Here is an 18,135-nt window from a genome sequence, read left to right on the forward strand (position 1 = left end):
AATCTTACCCACAACATGCTGACAGTCTGGAAGTGGCCTCAGTAAAACCATGAGCTGCATCCATGCCGTGGTTTTGAATATTGGTGGCTATGCCGGTCACTTGTGTGCCTTTATTACCTATTCCCTCACCTATCCCTATCACAACTTACTATTTATAATGACTTGTTGTCAGTAATTATAAATAATGCAAATAAATTCTTGAGAGTCATTGCTGTGATGAACCCAGGGTTGTAGAAATGAAAAAAAGCACAGCTATCTCTGCTTTTGCTGAACGAGCACATAGCTTTTTTCAGACAACATAATATTGTCCAAGCAGAAGCTGAATCTCTGCAAGATCCAGAATCTAAAGTGAGAATCATTTCCCCATGTTTCAGACACTGTGTACTTAACAGGTACACTTGACATTTGCTTCATGTGCAGAAATATAACACGGGAAGCTTAACTCGCATAGAATTAACATGGTAAGGGGTTTGCATATCTCATGCTTGGGTGGCAGAGATGTACAGTATATGCCCAGAAATCACTTGCACTTTCCATAGCTGGGCATATCATTCATCTATCTATCTATCCCTTTTTATATATAGGGAGAACTAGCATTGAATAGTGCAAGTGTATTTGAGACAATCGGTTTTTCTGTGGCTTGTTGTGGAGCTTCAGGTTCTCTTTGTACTAACGTGGGAGTATATATACATATGGAGAAAGCAATTTTTAGATGCATTTTTGGTGAGATTCTGGAAATGCGAGTAGCTCCCGGTCTATTGGACTCCTTTCCTGTGGTCTCCAATTAAACTGCCCTGTGTGCTACCAATTAAACCCTTCCTTGCCTCCTCCTTTAATCAAGTCCCCTGTTATCCCAAAGTGACCTAGCAGAAAGTGACCACGGTATAATTGGAAAGGAGGAAATTCCTTCCATTAGTTGCTGAAGCAGAAGCACCGGCCAAACATGTGTAATTCTCCAGGTAAGTGCCTAAAGATGCTTTCAGATGTGACACAGGATCGGGGGATAGTGGAAGCATGTGAGTTTGTCTCTCTTTTTCCTGCTTCACAAGTGGGAACTTGCACATCCTCTGTGCTTTTTAAAAGAAACATATGTCATTGTATGGCAGGTGCACAAGTTACCAGTTTGGATATTAGAACAAAAGGACTCACTTCATATCTACCGCCTTCCCTAGTTGTACCCCTGAGTTGCTTTTCAAAGCTATCCTTACCCCCAGCTGCACATCAGTATCTTTTCAGAGATCACAAACTTTGTCTGAAAAAGTCCCAATTCGGAGGTCATCTGAGTAGATACACGAGGCAACTGCAATCTCTGAAATATTCATGGATATTACTTGGTGGGTGGAAGTAAGAATGGCAGAATTTGTCATCAGCCCAATAATTCTTCTCCCACTGCTATTTTTTCCCCTTTCCCCTTGAAACCAAAATTGCTTTTCACTTTTCCAGCAGAAAACATTGTACATCAGTGTGGAGGTGGGGGATTCAGTTTCCCACACAATTGGCAACACTTACTGTCACCAGAGGAGCCCATTATTGAGTGGGGGGAATGCAAAGTGCTGTTTATGCATGTAGAGGAGGTGGAATGTTTGAAAACTTCCTCATTAAAAGGAAAAACAATGGGAAAATATGAGACTGTGAAAGTATGGTTGGAAATCGAGCTGCCTTATCAAATGACCATAATCCTCTTGAATATCTATGAACAGCTGTGGTGGATGACACTTGCTCTGAAAAGTGTGGTCAAAATTAAAGGGTTCAGGAACTCAGACTAGACCAACTTTCATAAAATAATACACAGACTTTACTAAAACAGAACTCTACAAGAGTGAGAAACTCCAAATAATTACACAGATTAAAATAGCTCAGAAGGTAACAAAACAACAAACACTAACTTATTCAGCTAATGAACATAAATACACTTAAATCTCAGTAGGCTGAGCAACAGAACAAGATGCTGTCAAAAGCCCAAATAGACGCTAACTTCGGCTTGGCTGGCTGGCTGCCGAGAGCTCCCACCAACACAGGTTTTATGGGAACTTAGACCATGGGCATTCACCTCTTCTACCCAATTACCTTGTGACACCAGCCTTGAAGCCTTAACACTATACAGCGGTATGCAAGCTCATTATTTCCGAGGTTTTAACCCATTCTCATAAACCAGTCTTAAAGGGGCGATATCACCACAACAGCCCATCCTGCCGCCCCATCATTCCCCCAACTCATATCAAATTCATCAAGCAGAAATGTTCAACCAGAGGCGTAGGAAGGGGGTGCAGCCCACCCCGGGTGTCATGACTGAGGGGGGTGACAAAATGGCAGGCGAGTGGGAGGCACACCTCACGCCCAGCGGCAGCAGCTCTTCTGACCTGTTGGCAGAGAGCAGCACTCCTCAGCCATGGCAAGGCGCACTCGGCCGCAGCAGCTCCATTGTCAGGTCATTTCTGACCCGGCTGTGGCAAGCAGGAGGACAGTGAGCAGCAGCTTCCCTGCCCCTATCCCACCCTGAACTGTGGTGCATGGGAGGGCACCCTCTCTGTCCCGCCCCCCCCCCTTGGGAGCTCGCCCTGCCCAGGGCAGTGCAGGCATATGCTCCACCGCTGTGTTCAACTCCTATTTCCAAGTACAGTGGTACCTCGGGTTACATATGCTTCAGGTTACATACGCTTCAGGTTAAAGGCTCCGTTAACCCAGAAATAGTACTTCGGGTTAAGAACTTTGCTTCAGGATGACAACAGAAATCGTGCTCTGGCAGCATGGCGGCAGCAGGAGGCCCCATTAGCTAAAGTGGTGCTTCAGGTTAAGAACAGTTTCAGGTTAAGAACAGACCTCCGGAATGAATTAAGTACTTAACCCGAGGTACCACTGTACTGGGTAGTGTCAGCACAGCAGATGAGTACACAATACCTAACCGTTCTGACTACATCTCCATAGAAAACACTTCCTGATTGCGAAGAGATATCTTTATTCATCGTTGCATCTTTATATGCTGAATGTAAAGTAGGGTTGGACCTGAAATACCCTCTGTTCTGAAAACAAAGGCAGATGTAATGAGCTTCACTTGAGCACATGCTGTAGCTAATCTCAAGTTTTCATTCCTTCTTAGAACAGAGTCTGATTAATATAATATTTTGAGTTGTTAACGTTTTAGCCGGGATTTCTTGGAAGATGTCAACGGGTCAGTATTGGGAGCCTTTCTTTCCCCATATTGCCCAAGGTACCCCATTCCTCCGCAAAATTAGTGGAATCATCATTTGTGAAATATTTAAAAATGGGCAATAAACAACTGACAGCAACTGATTAAAAAATATCTCTGGGTGAGAATCATATGATAGCAGTTTTTTATGCCACATATTTTGCAAATATGATTAGATTCATGACTTCTTTATTGTACAAAACCAAAGTTCATGGTAGGTTGGTTTGCCACACAAACATCCTGTAGTTCACAAAAATAGACAATATTGCTAGGAAATTTGAACAGCCTGTGCTTGCTGGGTTTGATGGAAGCTGCAGTTCCAAACATCTGGAGGGTGCCAGCTTGGGGAGCCAGCATTACAACACAGTCAGTCTACGCTGGATAGTCCTTGTTCATCTAAGTTGTTGCAACAACAACTAAGAAGCCACGGGGAATAATACCATCTCTGTATTTTTGATGACTTGGCCAAAAGGTCATTTAAAATACTACAAGTCCAGTTCTGCTGGACTTACTGATTTCTTCTTATTACTTGAAGGTTATATTTTCTGTAAACTTCCAAGTCTAGATATTCTTGCAGTTTAGGTGTCATTGTTGGAAAAACTGCAGCTCAACTTGTTCTTTCTTCTTAATAACTAACTAAACTCAAATTATAGGCATTTAATATTATATACTACTCACCTGGTGTTGACAACAGACCAGTCATTATGTTCATTAGAGTCTTTGCAACAGATCCAGATTGACCCATTTTAGCATGAAATGCTCAGATCTTACATCTTACGTTTAATTATTACATCAGGCAGAAACCCAAATAGACCTGTCTTGAAAGGAAAAACCAATCAACCTTAGCTTCTTGAATGATGAAAACAGCTATTTACTAGTGCCGGTGAAATTACCTCTACAAGCAAAAGTGTCCCTTTGGAAATAAATAATTTTAATTATTACCTGTTTAATCTTTAATTAACCTAAACATCTGGACCCAGTTAGCTAATGTAATCCAACAGTCAATGTGCATTATGTCTGATATGAAAGATGAAATGAGTTTGCTAGAGCAGCCAGCTACAGAAAGAGTAGGACATAGCAAACATTTGTTCTAAATATTCATGTGTAACTAAATATGTGCTAAAATTCCATAGGACCATAGGAATGTCAAAGGATCTCAAATCATGGCCTCTAGGAAACAGGCATCATTTATGTCCTCCATGTGCCACATGATGATAGCTGGTCAGAGATAGGAACAGCCATTTCTTCAACCCAGTCAAAAGCTATATTGTGGAAATTGGAAACTTCATCCTCTTGTGGATCTTCTCAAATTACAACTTCATTATAGTCTAGATCTATCTGTCATCCTTCCTGATCCTTTTAGGACTTGCTCTGACTTTCCCAGAGATCTGCCCTACTCTTCCCATGTCTTGAAGAGTGACTATATAGATTGCCTGTCTAATCTTTAGACTACGTCCCAGATTCTGCCTTCTTGACTTTTCTGTGTGCTGCAGATCATTCAAGGCAAGAAAGTGAAGGACAGAACCAAAACAAATAGAGAAGTGGGGCCTCAAACAGATTCCAAGAGGACTTAGTCTTCCTATCATTTCTTCTATTAATTTTGTCAGGGAAAGGTGTTCAAATTTTTGCACCCTTTCTTATCCGCACAGCAAAGAAGGCTCTCCTGAGTGATCAAATTTTGTTGCATTTGAAATGAAACTACAGTTTTCTGCAATTAGAAATCTATTTTAAACACACTATTCACATTCAAAAAGGCTTACAGAAGAAGGCAAAAAATTGTTTATAGAGGCAGAACTTTTAAAGAGATGTGAATGCTCATGAATTATGCAAGACCTTCTATTTTAATAACTTCATTAAAACACAAAAAACCCCTAAAAAGACAGCCATCATGAATTTAATATAATAGGAGAAATATACTTCAAGTGGTCTGACCTTGCCAACAACCTTGCTGGAAGAAAATCCCAATAAGCATTATGAGCAAAGCTTGAGTTTCATTAAAGAATTATATGAGTAATAAGCAAACAGCATCACGTTGGTGGTTACATATTCAACTGTACTAATTTAAAATGAAAATGCAGCACTAGTAGCTTTACCAAACAATTTCGAGTTGCTTTCCTGCAATGTATCCACAATCAGATGTACTGTACTAAGAGTGGTCCTATAGAGAAGGCAGCATCCATGCCCAATGATATACTTGTACACTACTCAAATAGATATGCTGCACACACTGTCCTCTACCATCAGCCAGGGGACCAAGGACCACTGGGAGGCTGCTCCTCCAGTTTCCAAGAGAGAAGAACATCATGGCAAGGGCAGTACCATGTGGTTGGGTAGAGCCTTTCTCCCATTGCTGGCATTACTGCCACTTACCTGGCCAGGGATAGGATGGGACAATGATGAGGTTTGGGCACATAGACACACTGGCTGAATTGCTTCCAGAGGTGTGTTCATGCAGCCTCAAACTTCCAATGGTTCTGCCCAGCCAGGTAAGCTGCAGAAACTCAACAGTGTCAGGAGAGCACATGGGCTGCTACAGGACAAAGAGGGGACCAGAAGGGACAGCTAAAGGAAGCTTGCTTCATCCTCTGTGTTAAAAAATAATATAAGATATTTGGAACTGAGAAACAGCACCTGAGTTTGTTTTCTTCCTCCTCCCAATCACTTTTCCTTTTGTGCCTCTTAGATTGTAAGGAGGACAGGAACTGTCCCATTAGTAATTGTTGTAAACCACTCTAATGGTATTTTTATTTTTTTGACTGAAGAGCAGCATTAAAATACTTTGAATAAATACAACATACACAATCACCTTCCTCATCAAGTGGTGGGCCTATCTTGAAATTTCTTTACTACTAACAATGTGCTAATGGGGTGCTGGATTCTATACATAACAACAGTAGTTGAGTTATTGCCCGAAGGGCAACAGTTCTCAGCCTATGAATATTTATGATTCTATCAACCAAAGGAGGATGAATATTTGCATTCCATTCCATAGTGTTCTGACCACTAGCTATCACCTGCTTCTGAAAAGTTCAGGACACTTGAAACATGCCACTTCAATTGCTCTCAAATCCCTACCTGTTTACATGAGTCCCACTTTGTTTTCCAAATGTGCACATAGGAATAAAGGCTTAGCCTTCAAATGAGTGATATTCCTTAGCATTTTTTCATGCTTACAGAGATGCAAGCAAAAATACACCTCTCACTTGGTTCACCAGCTGGTTCACCTTTGGACAGAGATGATTTGGCCACTGTAGTCTTGTGGCTGCCAGACTGAAATGTAATGTACCATCAGGCTGCCCTTGAGGACTACTCTGATACCTCAAACTGGTCCAAGATTATTGGCTGGGCTTCCAATTAGAATTAGAATTCACATTGCCCCTGTTTTAAAACACCTGCATTGATTGCTTGTTCGTTTTCAGATCCAATACAAGATGCTCACATTAAAGTTTACAGCCCTAAACAACTTAGGCCCCAAATATTTGAAAGACCATCTCCTTCCCTTCAGACACTTCTCAGGTGTTAAGATGGAGAGAGGTGACACTCTTGGTAGTTCTACTGCCCTCTAGGTTTGAGGGGTGGCAAGACTTCAAGAGGCCATTCTCTGGAGTAGCCCACAAGTTGCAGAATTCCCTCCCCAAAGGTGATGGTGGGGATCTGGCACCTTCATTATGTAGTTTTTGTTGTATGCCAAAGGATTTGTCCTGTTCGTAGAAAGCATGGCTCCAAGCGGTTTTCTAGGCATGGGTTCAAGAGACTTCCTGTTTACCCTACCATTTTCCCCAGGAAAACCCACTCTTTAGCGCTGAATTGGAGCAAATGCCCATCTGTGGAAAACCTGATTGGCATTTGTGTCAATTCAGCAGTAAAGACTGGGGGCTCATCCAGTTTCCCAGTGGAAAGCAGAAGGACAAACATATAGTCTGGATAAGCCTGAAGATGCACCTCTTTATCCTGGCCTTCGACACAGACACACCCATTTGGACACTCTCGTTGTAATTTGTCTGTTTAGAATTGTAGTAACCTACCCTAGGGCTCATGGAGAAGGGCCAGTGTGCCTTGGTGCCTCTGTGGTGCAGAGTACAGTATAGGGCTGAGCTTTCGATCCTTCCCCTCTAGGTGCAATTCTGAAATCATAATGATGCACAGGAATATCTCTTGGCACTTGGTTCCTTGTATCTGTAAGATGCAAATAATAATTAGCTATTTTACAAGAATAAGGATATGGGTTATACTTTTCACTCCGGATGATAAATAATAATAACAAATTGCCATCACGACAGGAGCAGCAGTGAAACAAATTTCTAAATACTACAGGCTCCCAATTACGGCAGCCAGCGTTTGCTGCACTTGGGGCAATCTGTCAGAGTAGCACGTAGGCTCATCAGCAGGGTTAATTTATTTTTAATAATACAGGAAGCTGCTGCACTTCAGATACCCACTGAAAAATGTGTTTATTTCTTGTTTTGGAAACATGATTCTGTGTGGGGGAAAATAACACATATAAACTGAAATACGGACGAGCACCACCAAAGACTGATAAGAGCTGCTTTGAAAGTTTAGGTCAGGTCAAGGCTTAAGTTGTGGCTTAAACAGATAGATGTTTAAGACTTTCAAGGTGCATGCATTTTGTTTTGTTTTATTTTTACAGCATTGCAAGTGTTTTATAAACTCAGGTGTTCCTACAAACCTCTGGGAAAACCTGCATTACTTTTTTATGAAATTAATAAAAAGCACATTGGGATGCGGGTGGCGCTGTGGGTAAAAGCCTCAGTGCCTAGGACTTGCCGATCGAAAGGTCGGCGGTTCGAATCCCCGCGGCGGGGTGCGCTCCCGTCGCTCGGTCCCAGCGCCTGCCAACCTAGCAGTTCGAAAGCACCCCCGGGTGCAAGTAGATAAATAGGGACCGCTTACTGGCGGGAAGGGAAACGGCGTTTCCGTGTGCTGCACTGGCTCGCCAGATGCAGCTTTGTCACGCTGGCCACGTGACCCAGAAGTGTCTGCGGACAGCGCTGGCTCCCGGCCTATAGAGTGAGATGAGCGCACAACCCTAGAGTCTGGCAAGACTGGCCCGTATGGGCAGGGGTACCTTTACCTTTACCTTTAATAAAAAGCACAGATAAGAAGCTCTGGTGTTCTAGTGCATTACTGTCGTTTGAAAAACCTATTGGATCAAAGGAAGGCTGTTTCATCTCTGTGGTGCTCCTTCCCTGCAATAAGGCATGGAAAGCATTGCTTTTTTTCTGGAAGGGAGAATAGGATGCAGCTGCCCCAGTCAAATGCAAATTTAGCCTCAGCCAGCCTTACCTTAAGAGCTGAGCAATCCTTCGTCACTAATTGTCCAGACACTTCACAAAAACAACTGCACAAAAAATGTCATATTTTAATTCCCACCCCCAGTCAGTGCTGAATGGAGAGAAAGCCTTGTCTTGATGCATTGCCTTTCTAATAATGTTGCCTTTTGAAGAGAAAGAAAGAGGTATTTCTCCTGCTTTGTGTTTATTATGATGTCTTTCTTCTAAGCTGTGATGAATATTCTGTTCAAGGTTCTCTGCAGGAATTCCTTTCATTCTGCAGAGCCACCCGGTGATTTACAAAGAGCTACATCTCCCACACTCCTCAAATCAAAATATTTATGGTCAAAGCTTTCCGGTGATATCCAGCTATATTTAATATGATTTGCTAAAGCCATATTAGAAGGTTATATAACTTGTATCAGGCAAAGCTTGAAATCCAATGCAGTCTGCATGCAGCGTCTGCCTGGTGTGCAAGCAAGCAGGAACCTATCTCCTTTGTTGGACCCAAACCATCACAATTTTGCAGGATTCAGGCTAAGCAATTTTAGATTTTTGCTTCCATCCAGTGCCAATAACAAAACTGACCTTGAGTCTCCTGGTTTGATCAAGTCAGGGTTATTATTATTATTATTATTAGTAGTAGTAGTAGTAGTATTCTCACTAACTTTTATTTTATTTATTAAATTTGTATACCACCCTTCATTCAAAAATGTCAGGGCAGTTCACATAGGCCTGCCATACATCCGGGGAAACCCCCAGATGTGTCCTCTTTTGGGGACCAACATGCCTATCTGGGTGGATTTTTACGTTGTAAAGAAAATGTCCGGGTTTTTTGTGCTCAAGCTGCTCTGCACGCCATGGCTGCTGCCAGCCCAAGCTGGGGAAAGAGGTGCACGGGTGTGGCGGTGGCAGCTCCATGCACCCCTCTTTCCCCAGCTCAGGCTGGCAGCGGCTCAGGTTGTACTCTTTTTTGCTTTCCAATATATGGCCACCCTAAGTTCACATAATAAAAATACAAACACAAAGTACATAATAAAAACAAAACAAACCCGTAATGCCCCCCCCCCCAAATCTTAATGAAACAATACAAGCACCACTGATTCTTGAATTTCACAAAAGTTCCCCTTTTCTGCTGGTTCTTATTTTAAATGAATTGCTAAAGTCTAAGGTATTCATTAGCTTCATTGGGCTCAGGATGAATAGCCAAAGCCTCATTCCTGTCCTGTCCTGCCCTCAGCTACTTCCTAAACCAGTTTATATGGTTTTTTGTTGTTGTTGTTTAACTGCATTTCTGTTACCATCACTATTGTCAGTGGTATTTTGCCAGAAAAAGAGGTGCCAGAGCGCACTATGAACTTCTGTCTTATTCTCTTAGAATGGCAATGGTGCCCGCCTAAGAGGTGCTGTAGCTGAGCTCTGGTGAGCTCCAGCTGGGGGGGGGGGAAATGCCCTATTGTCACCCTCAATATTTTTCAAACCATTTCATTGTGCCCTTCCCAATCTATAAGCCAACTGCTAAAGCCTCAATACTGAGACACAATATACAAGACACAAGACACAATAGATTTAGCTTGCAGAAATCTGAACCCAGGTCTCCAAAGTCCAACGCTCTTTGCACTACACCAAACTGCTTTTCTTTCTTTTTCTTTTGCATTTATAGTTCAGAAATTGTCTTTCATCTCTCAGGTCGGGTATTTTTGTCATGGCAAATCCCTAATATAATTAATAATGATCTGCCCAGGCTTCACAGCAGCCTGATACAAAATTCGTTAAGAGACCTGAGGTTTAAAACACCTGAACTTGCTGTCAAACCTCTCTTCATGGAATCTGCTGGATTAAGCAGAAGCACAGAACTGAATATAGAGTAATTACATTTTTAAGGATTTGCCATCTTTTCCTGGCATAAAAATTGCTAATCCTCCCGTTTTCCTCTCATACTTTATCACTCCAGTCCCTTGCATGCCAACTCAGAAGGCCTACTGAGTTCAATCAGACTTGGTCCCATATATGTGTGTGCAGTCATACCTCAGGTTGCGAACGTGATCCGTGCATGAGGCATGTTCGCAACCCGTAGCGCTGCGTTTGCACACGCGCATGATGCGATTCGGCACTTCTGTGCATGCGCGTGACATCATTTTGCGCTTCTACACATGCGCAAGCGCCGAAACCTGGAAGTAACCCATCCCAGTACTTCTGGGTTCAGCACGGTCCACAACCCAAAAACGTGCAGCCCACAGCATTCATAACTCAAGGTATGACTGTATATGTAAGTACTAGACAGGAAACATAACATAGTGCTATCCTATATTCAAAGGGTGGGGAAACTTAGGCCCAGTCTCCAGTTGTGGCTCTCCAAGGATTTCTGTCTGGCCCTTGGGACTCTCCCGAGGTTAGGCCTCTTACTGGCTGTGCTTCACAGCTTCCTGAAGTATTTTTGCCTTGCTGGAAGTTGTCCACGAACTCTAATAATGCATATTAAGGGACTTGTGTAGAAATGTGATCATCTGTGGGATCATCGCTGGTTGTCACCCCGAATTGGTGAGGCTCACCTGATGTCAACAAGAAACAGAGCCTTCAGTGTCACCAGCCAAGTCCTGTGGAATGCTTTTCCAACAGAGATCTGTATTGACGTTTGCTGAAAATGTTTGTATGCTGCCAGGTTTATGCAGACAATTGAGAAAATAATTCTTTTTTTTTTAATGCTTAGCTACTTATCTGGGTTTTTCATTTTGATGTTTTTAAATGAAATTGCAGTATACAAATATATTATTTATAGATTAAATAAAGCTGGCCTACTGTATTGCATCTACCATTGCTCTATCCACTTTTTTCCTCTGGCCCTGTCCACCACTCGGAAGGTGATCCTCAAAGGGATGCATCCCTCAAACTGAAAAGGATATATAGGATAGCAGTCTATGTTCCTTGTCTCCCAGTTGTCTAGCACTCACCTGGATTGAGATGATCTAATGATGCATGCAGGTATTCATTCCTAACTAGCAATGCATGCTGTCATGACAAAAATGCAAAAGGGCTGATAGGGCAAGTGGGAGAGCTGTCTATTGGTTCTAAGGAATCTGTGTTCCTTTCCCTGGTGATGTAAGCCATGGACAGATTTTATAAAACAGTGGTAAGTTGTGTTTTGCTTCAGACTAAAAGACACCTGTGCATACCTGTCTTGTTTCTGTTTGCATAAGGATGTGCTTACAGAGAGGCAAACCAACCACAAACAGTGTTTGCACACATACACACACTTAGCTAATTTTTAGGGGGAGAAAGTCGGGCATTCTTTGAGGTAAATTTAAATCTGCTTTGGCATCTGTCCAGGCCTCCATAATATCAGGCAGGGGACATCCTGTCTGAGAGAACAGATTGTTAGTTCAATTATACTTCTGAAATTGAGTTAAATATCCATGAAATCTGCTTCTAAATGTGAAAAGCCCAAGGGAATTGTTTTGTTTTAAATTGCAGCAATCAGGCATTCCAAATAGGATGTCAGTGTGTGCATTGTACGCTTGTTGGAAGTTGTTTATTTCCAGGAGTACTATGCAACAAGGCAAAGGTGAGCCAATCTAAACTAGGAGAAGCCTGTGTGTAGTGCTGCCATCTAAAGGCATTGTGTGGCTTTTGCATACATTGCCATTGAAACGAGAGAGTTTAGCATCTATCTAGTTTTGGGGTTGCTAATGTTTTTAGGCCCATGGGGATATTTTGTTTCTTGAGCAACTACTGTAGGCCCCATCCTCTCTGGCTGCTTCTCTCTTTCTCCCCTAAATCACTCACACACACACACACAGAGAGAGAGAGAGAGAGAGAGAGAGAGAGACCATATGCACACTATTTGCTTTCCCAAGGGATATGTTTACATATCAGATCCAGCAGAATTAATTTGGCCCTTGAGAAGCACATAGAGCTATAAAGGAAGATCTTGCTCCCTCAGCTATTTGTACCTTTCAAGGGAGACAAAGGGAATTGCTCTCACCACTTCATGACCAAAAAGGACTGTGGGTGGGGGCGTTCAGAGGCTTCATAGATGCTCACCCCAATTTTCCAAGTGAGGAGACATTCCAGGACACTTGCCCAGGTCTGGGTTCGTTGGGATAAGGCTGCTGGAGACTTCTCTTTAATGAAGATATCTTCTCAACAATACTATTGTTCCTAAAAGAGAAACCAGGCCTGAATTTCTGCCTCCAAGACCACCGTGTCATATTCCAGTCTTGAGTACTGTTGAATAGTGGAAAAGATGGACGAAGGACACAGCTCTGTTGGATTCACATGTCTTTATTACAGCAGTTAGAACTTCTCCTGGAATCAGACTGACGGCAGCCTAGCTGGCTGATTTATATAATACTAAGTAACTTGAAACAGTAACAACTTACAACTAGCTAACCAATCAGGAGAGACAGTTTTCAATCCTTCATTTACATACTGGTGGCCCTGAGTGAGAACTGCAACTAATCTTAATACATAACAAGTAGTTGAAGGCAGAGGAACACAAAGCAGGCTTCCTGCACAGTAGAAGCTGGGCCATTAGGGCAAATGGAAAACTGCCCCACCAACCTCAGTCTGCCCTCAGCCAGCCTCCACCTTCCTGCCTTCTTCCTTGCAAACAATCAGGGAATAGCCCTGTTTGTCATTGCCTCTGGCTCCACTTGGTCTCCCTGCCTTCTGGCCTTCCAGTCACAAGGGGCACCAGTCACCACTGTTCTGGCAACCAACAGAGAGTAGCTTAAGAAGGGTCCTTATGGATCAAGCTGAATGCCTATCTAGTACAGCATCCTGTTTTCGCTGTGTGCAATGGCACTCTCCCAGTTGCTACTGCTTGCTCAGACTAGCCAGGCCACCACAGTCAGAATGAAAGTACCATTTGACTCAGTGTGGCTAAAGAGTCCTCATTGCTGGACTCCCTGCAGTTTCCTTTGGACCACAGCTGGATGGTGGTCCACAGGCTGACTCTTCACACGCCATGCCTCAGTTTAATGGTTCAAGACCCATTCTGTCTTGACACCAAATGAAATTTATTCTTGCAGTTGCCTTTTCCTTTGCATAAAAGTCCTGAGCCGGGCAGATTATCAAAACAGTTGACAACATCATGAAATTATCCAGTGACCTTTGTATGTTGTATCTTCACTGATTTTACACATATTCAGTATATGTGTGTGTGTGTGTGTGTGTGTGTGTGTGTGTGTGTGTGTGTGTGTATATATATATATATATATATATATATATATATATATATATATATATATTTGCTTTCGTAGATTTTCACGGGTACAGGAATGCAGGTTTTGGTGTCCTCGGGTGTCTTCCCGTGTAAAAGATGGGGTGTCTAGGCGACGTTTCGACGAGGTCTCACTCGTCATCTTCAGGCTGGTGCTTTCGGCTTCTTGTTACTGGAACAGAGCAGGATCTCAGTGTTTGAGTTCCTATAAATACTGTTGAGGAGGTGTGGTGTATAGCCTCCAATGTTCTGGGCAGAGAGGAAGTTCCCAGGCTAGTGTGCCTTTTCTTCTTTTGTTCCTTAATTACTTGAGGGATATCTTGAGTGATTTCTTGAGTGATATCCTGAGTACCACTTAGGTGGGTCATTAGGTGTGGATTAGTTGCTAAGGCCTTTGTGTCTTGACCTCTTGAACTTTGTGAAGAGTTTTTCTGAGAAGATGGCTGTACTGAAATTAGTTGTGCTCTGGCTTGGCTTCGTGTATAGGGGCGAGCTGTGGTTTTGTGGCCTGTGCCAGCCAGATCTGTGTAGGGATTGCAGGGGGGTGCAGCATCCGGAGGTGCCACCATGGTTTGGCTACTGGATGGTGTCTGTAATTTATCTGTGGAGAGGGTCTGGGTTTGGATCTGGTGTGGTTGATTGGTGATGGCGTTCTGTGTGCCTCTGGCTCTGGTGTCAGTTTTTGTGGGGAGGGCTAATTTCCAGATGTCTGGCAAGCGGGATGTGTCGTCACGCTTGTTCATGTTGTGAGGGTGTTTCTCTATCTCGATGGCTTCCATGATTATTCTCTTGTGGTGATGTTCCATGTTAAAGAGCAATTTGGAATCTGCAAAATTAATTTCGTGTCCTGTTTCTTTCATGTGTTGGAAAAGAGAGGAAGTTTTTTCTTCTTTTTTGACGGCATTCTTGTGTTCTGCAATACGTGCATTTATTCGTCTGTTTGTTTGTCCAATGTACGTGGCTGGGCAGACTTTGCAGGGTATTTCATAGACCCCTTGGTTTTCCAACTGGATTTTATCCTTGGGGTTTCTGAGGATATTGGCTATTTTTTGGTTGGTGCAAAAGGCTGTTTTGATATTGTGTTTATGGAGGATTTTGCTAATTTTATCTGTAGTGCCCTTGATATAAGGAAGGAGGGCCATGCCATTGTTTTCTTCTGTGTCTTGGTTTTTGGGGGGTGTTTCTTTTTGGATTAGCTTCATAACCCTGTTTTGCTGGTATCCATTGGCAATTAACACATTTGAGAGATTCTGTAACTCAGTTGTCAGGTGGTCTTTGTCAGCCAGGCGTTTGGTTCTGGAGATGAGAGTCTTGGCTACGGAGTTTATTTGTGCAGGGTGGTGGTGTGATTGTGCATGTAAGTAGCGGTTGGTGTGTGTTTTTTTCCGGTAGATAGTGTGTCCTAGGGAGCCATCAGGTTTTTTGTAGATTAGGACGTCAAGGAAGGGAAGTTGGTTGTTGGCTTCTATTTCCATAGTGAATTGTATTTTGGGGTGTAGGCTGTTGAGATGTGTGAGGAAGCTGTCCAGTTTTTCTTTCCCGTGTGGCCAAATTACAAAGGTGTCGTCAACATATCTGAGCCAAAGTTTGGGTTTGTGTTCTGACTTGTCTAAAGCATTGGTTTCAAAGTGTTCCATGTACAGGTTTGCGATGACCGGTGAGAGGGGTGATCCCATAGGTGCTCCTTCTATCTGTTTGTATCTTTGTCCATTGTGGATGAAGTACGTGTTGGTTAGGCAGTGGTTGGTCAGGTCCAAGATGTATTCGGGGGGATTGTATTTGTTTTGAATGGCTGTCAAGGCTTCATTAATGGGCACTTGTGTGAAGAGAGATACAACATCGAAGCTCACAAGTAGGTCATTGGGATGTAGGTTTTGCTTCTTTATTGTTTCTATGAACTGGAAGGAGTTTGGAACGTGTGAAGAGATGGATTCTGCATAGGGCTGAAGTTGCTTGGCGAGAAATTTAGCGAGATTTTGTAGAGGTGAGCCTATGGAGCTGACTATTGGTCTGAGTGGTGTTCCTTCTTTGTGTATCTTGGGGAGGCCGTAGAGTTTGGGGCATCTGGATGATTTTTCTCTGGGGATGATTCTTAGCTGGATTTATTCACTGATAGGAGAGGCTTTTATTTTGGATTTGGTGGTTTTTTCCAGATAGGTGGTGGGATCTGTTTTTATAGGTTGATAGGTAGGGTCTTGGAGTAGATTTGATAGTTTTGCTTGGTAGTCCGATGTGTTCATCACAACAGTGGCATTACCTTTGTCTGCTGGGAGAATGATTATGTTGTTGTCTTTCCTCAGGTTGGTGAGTGCTTTCTGTTCTTCTTTGTGTAAATTGCTTCTGGGTGGTTTGCTGGAGCAGAGGATGTTGGTGACTTCAAGTCTGATTTTATTGGCTTCATCTGGGTTGATTTTGGTTAGGCTAGCTTCGACTCCGCATATGATGTTTTCCGTGGGGATGCGTCTCGGGGCGACTGCAAAGTTGAAACCTTTGGAGAGTACTTTGGTTTCAGTTGAGGTGAGGATCCTGTCTGATATGTTATGTACTGTTTGTTTCATGGGTTGTTGTGGAGGGTGGCTGGGCTTCTGGCGTTTCTCTAGTTTGTGGAGTTTGTTGGTGTGTGTGTCTGTCTTATGTGAGGTCTCCGTTTCAGCTCTCCAGACGGCTAGTTGTTTGCATTTGTCCCAGAGTGCAGGGTGGATTTTGTTGCATTCCTGTACCCGTGAAAATCTACGAAAGCAAATATCTCACCTCTACGGGGAGGAAACCTTCCAGCTGACAAGAACCTACGAGAAACTAGAAATCCGAAGAGCCACCATCTTATGTGATCTCTTGTTCCTACGCAACTGCCGAGACAACAACTTAATTCCCACATGCTTCCAACTTAAATTCCACTCCAAAACCCCAGCTACCGAAAGGATCCTGAAACGAACTGAACTATCCCTAATCAGAAACGAACTACACAAGAAAAGATACCTACTAAACCAAACCAACAAAGATATGCTCACTCTTCACCTCAAACTCTGTAACAAAATCCACCCTGCACTCTGGGACAAATGCAAACAACTAGCCGTCTGGAGAGCTGAAACGGAGACCTCACATAAGACAGACACACACACCAACAAACTCCACAAACTAGAGAAACGCCAGAAGCCCAGCCATCCTCCACAACAACCCATGAAACAAACAGTACATAACATATCAGACAGGATCCTCACCTCAACTGAAACCAAAGTACTCTCCAAAGGTTTCAACTTTGCAGTCGCCCCGAGACGCATCCCCACGGAAAACATCATATGCGGAGTCGAAGCTAGCCTAACCAAAATCAACCCAGATGAAGCCAATAAAATCAGACTTGAAGTCACCAACATCCTCTGCTCCAGCAAACCACCCAGAAGCAATTTACACAAAGAAGAACAGAAAGCACTCACCAACCTGAGGAAAGACAACAACATAATCATTCTCCCAGCAGACAAAGGTAATGCCACTGTTGTGATGAACACATCGGACTACCAAGCAAAACTATCAAATCTACTCCAAGACCCTACCTATCAACCTATAAAAACAGATCCCACCACCTATCTGGAAAAAACCACCAAATCCAAAATAAAAGCCTCTCCTATCAGTGAAGAAATCCAGCTAAGAATCATCCCCAGAGAAAAATCATCCAGATGCCCCAAACTCTACGGCCTCCCCAAGATACACAAAGAAGGAACACCACTCAGACCAATAGTCAGCTCCATAGGCTCACCTCTACAAAATCTCGCTAAATTTCTCGCCAAGCAACTTCAGCCCTATGCAGAATCCATCTCTTCACACGTTCCAAACTCCTTCCAGTTCATAGAAACAATAAAGAAGCAAAACCTACATCCCAATGACCTACTTGTGAGCTTCGATGTTGTATCTCTCTTCACACAAGTGCCCATTAATGAAGCCTTGACAGCCATTCAAAACAAATACAATCCCCCCGAATACATCTTGGACCTGACCAACCACTGCCTAACCAACACGTACTTCATCCACAATGGACAAAGATACAAACAGATAGAAGGAGCACCTATGGGATCACCCCTCTCACCGGTCATCGCAAACCTGTACATGGAACACTTTGAAACCAATGCTTTAGACAAGTCAGAACACAAACCCAAACTTTGGCTCAGATATGTTGACGACACCTTTGTAATTTGGCCACACGGGAAAGAAAAACTGGACAGCTTCCTCACACATCTCAACAGCCTACACCCCAAAATACAATTCACTATGGAAATAGAAGCCAACAACCAACTTCCCTTCCTTGACGTCCTAATCTACAAAAAACCTGATGGCTCCCTAGGACACACTATCTACCGGAAAAAAACACACACCAACCGCTACTTACATGCACAATCACACCACCACCCTGCACAAATAAACTCCGTAGCCAAGACTCTCATCTC

General features: G+C 43.1%; 1 protein-coding gene across 4 annotated transcripts in view; it reads left to right on the plus strand.

The window, feature by feature from the left end:
* SYT1 (synaptotagmin 1) overlaps positions 1-18,135 on the plus strand; it is a 327,169-nt gene that overhangs the window by 269,495 nt on the left and 39,539 nt on the right. The gene's annotated exons all lie outside the window — the stretch shown is intronic.

The sequence above is a fragment of the Podarcis muralis genome, chromosome 10 (assembly GCF_964188315.1).
Source record: "Podarcis muralis chromosome 10, rPodMur119.hap1.1, whole genome shotgun sequence".
In the NCBI taxonomy this organism is placed as follows: Eukaryota; Metazoa; Chordata; class Lepidosauria; order Squamata; family Lacertidae; genus Podarcis; species Podarcis muralis.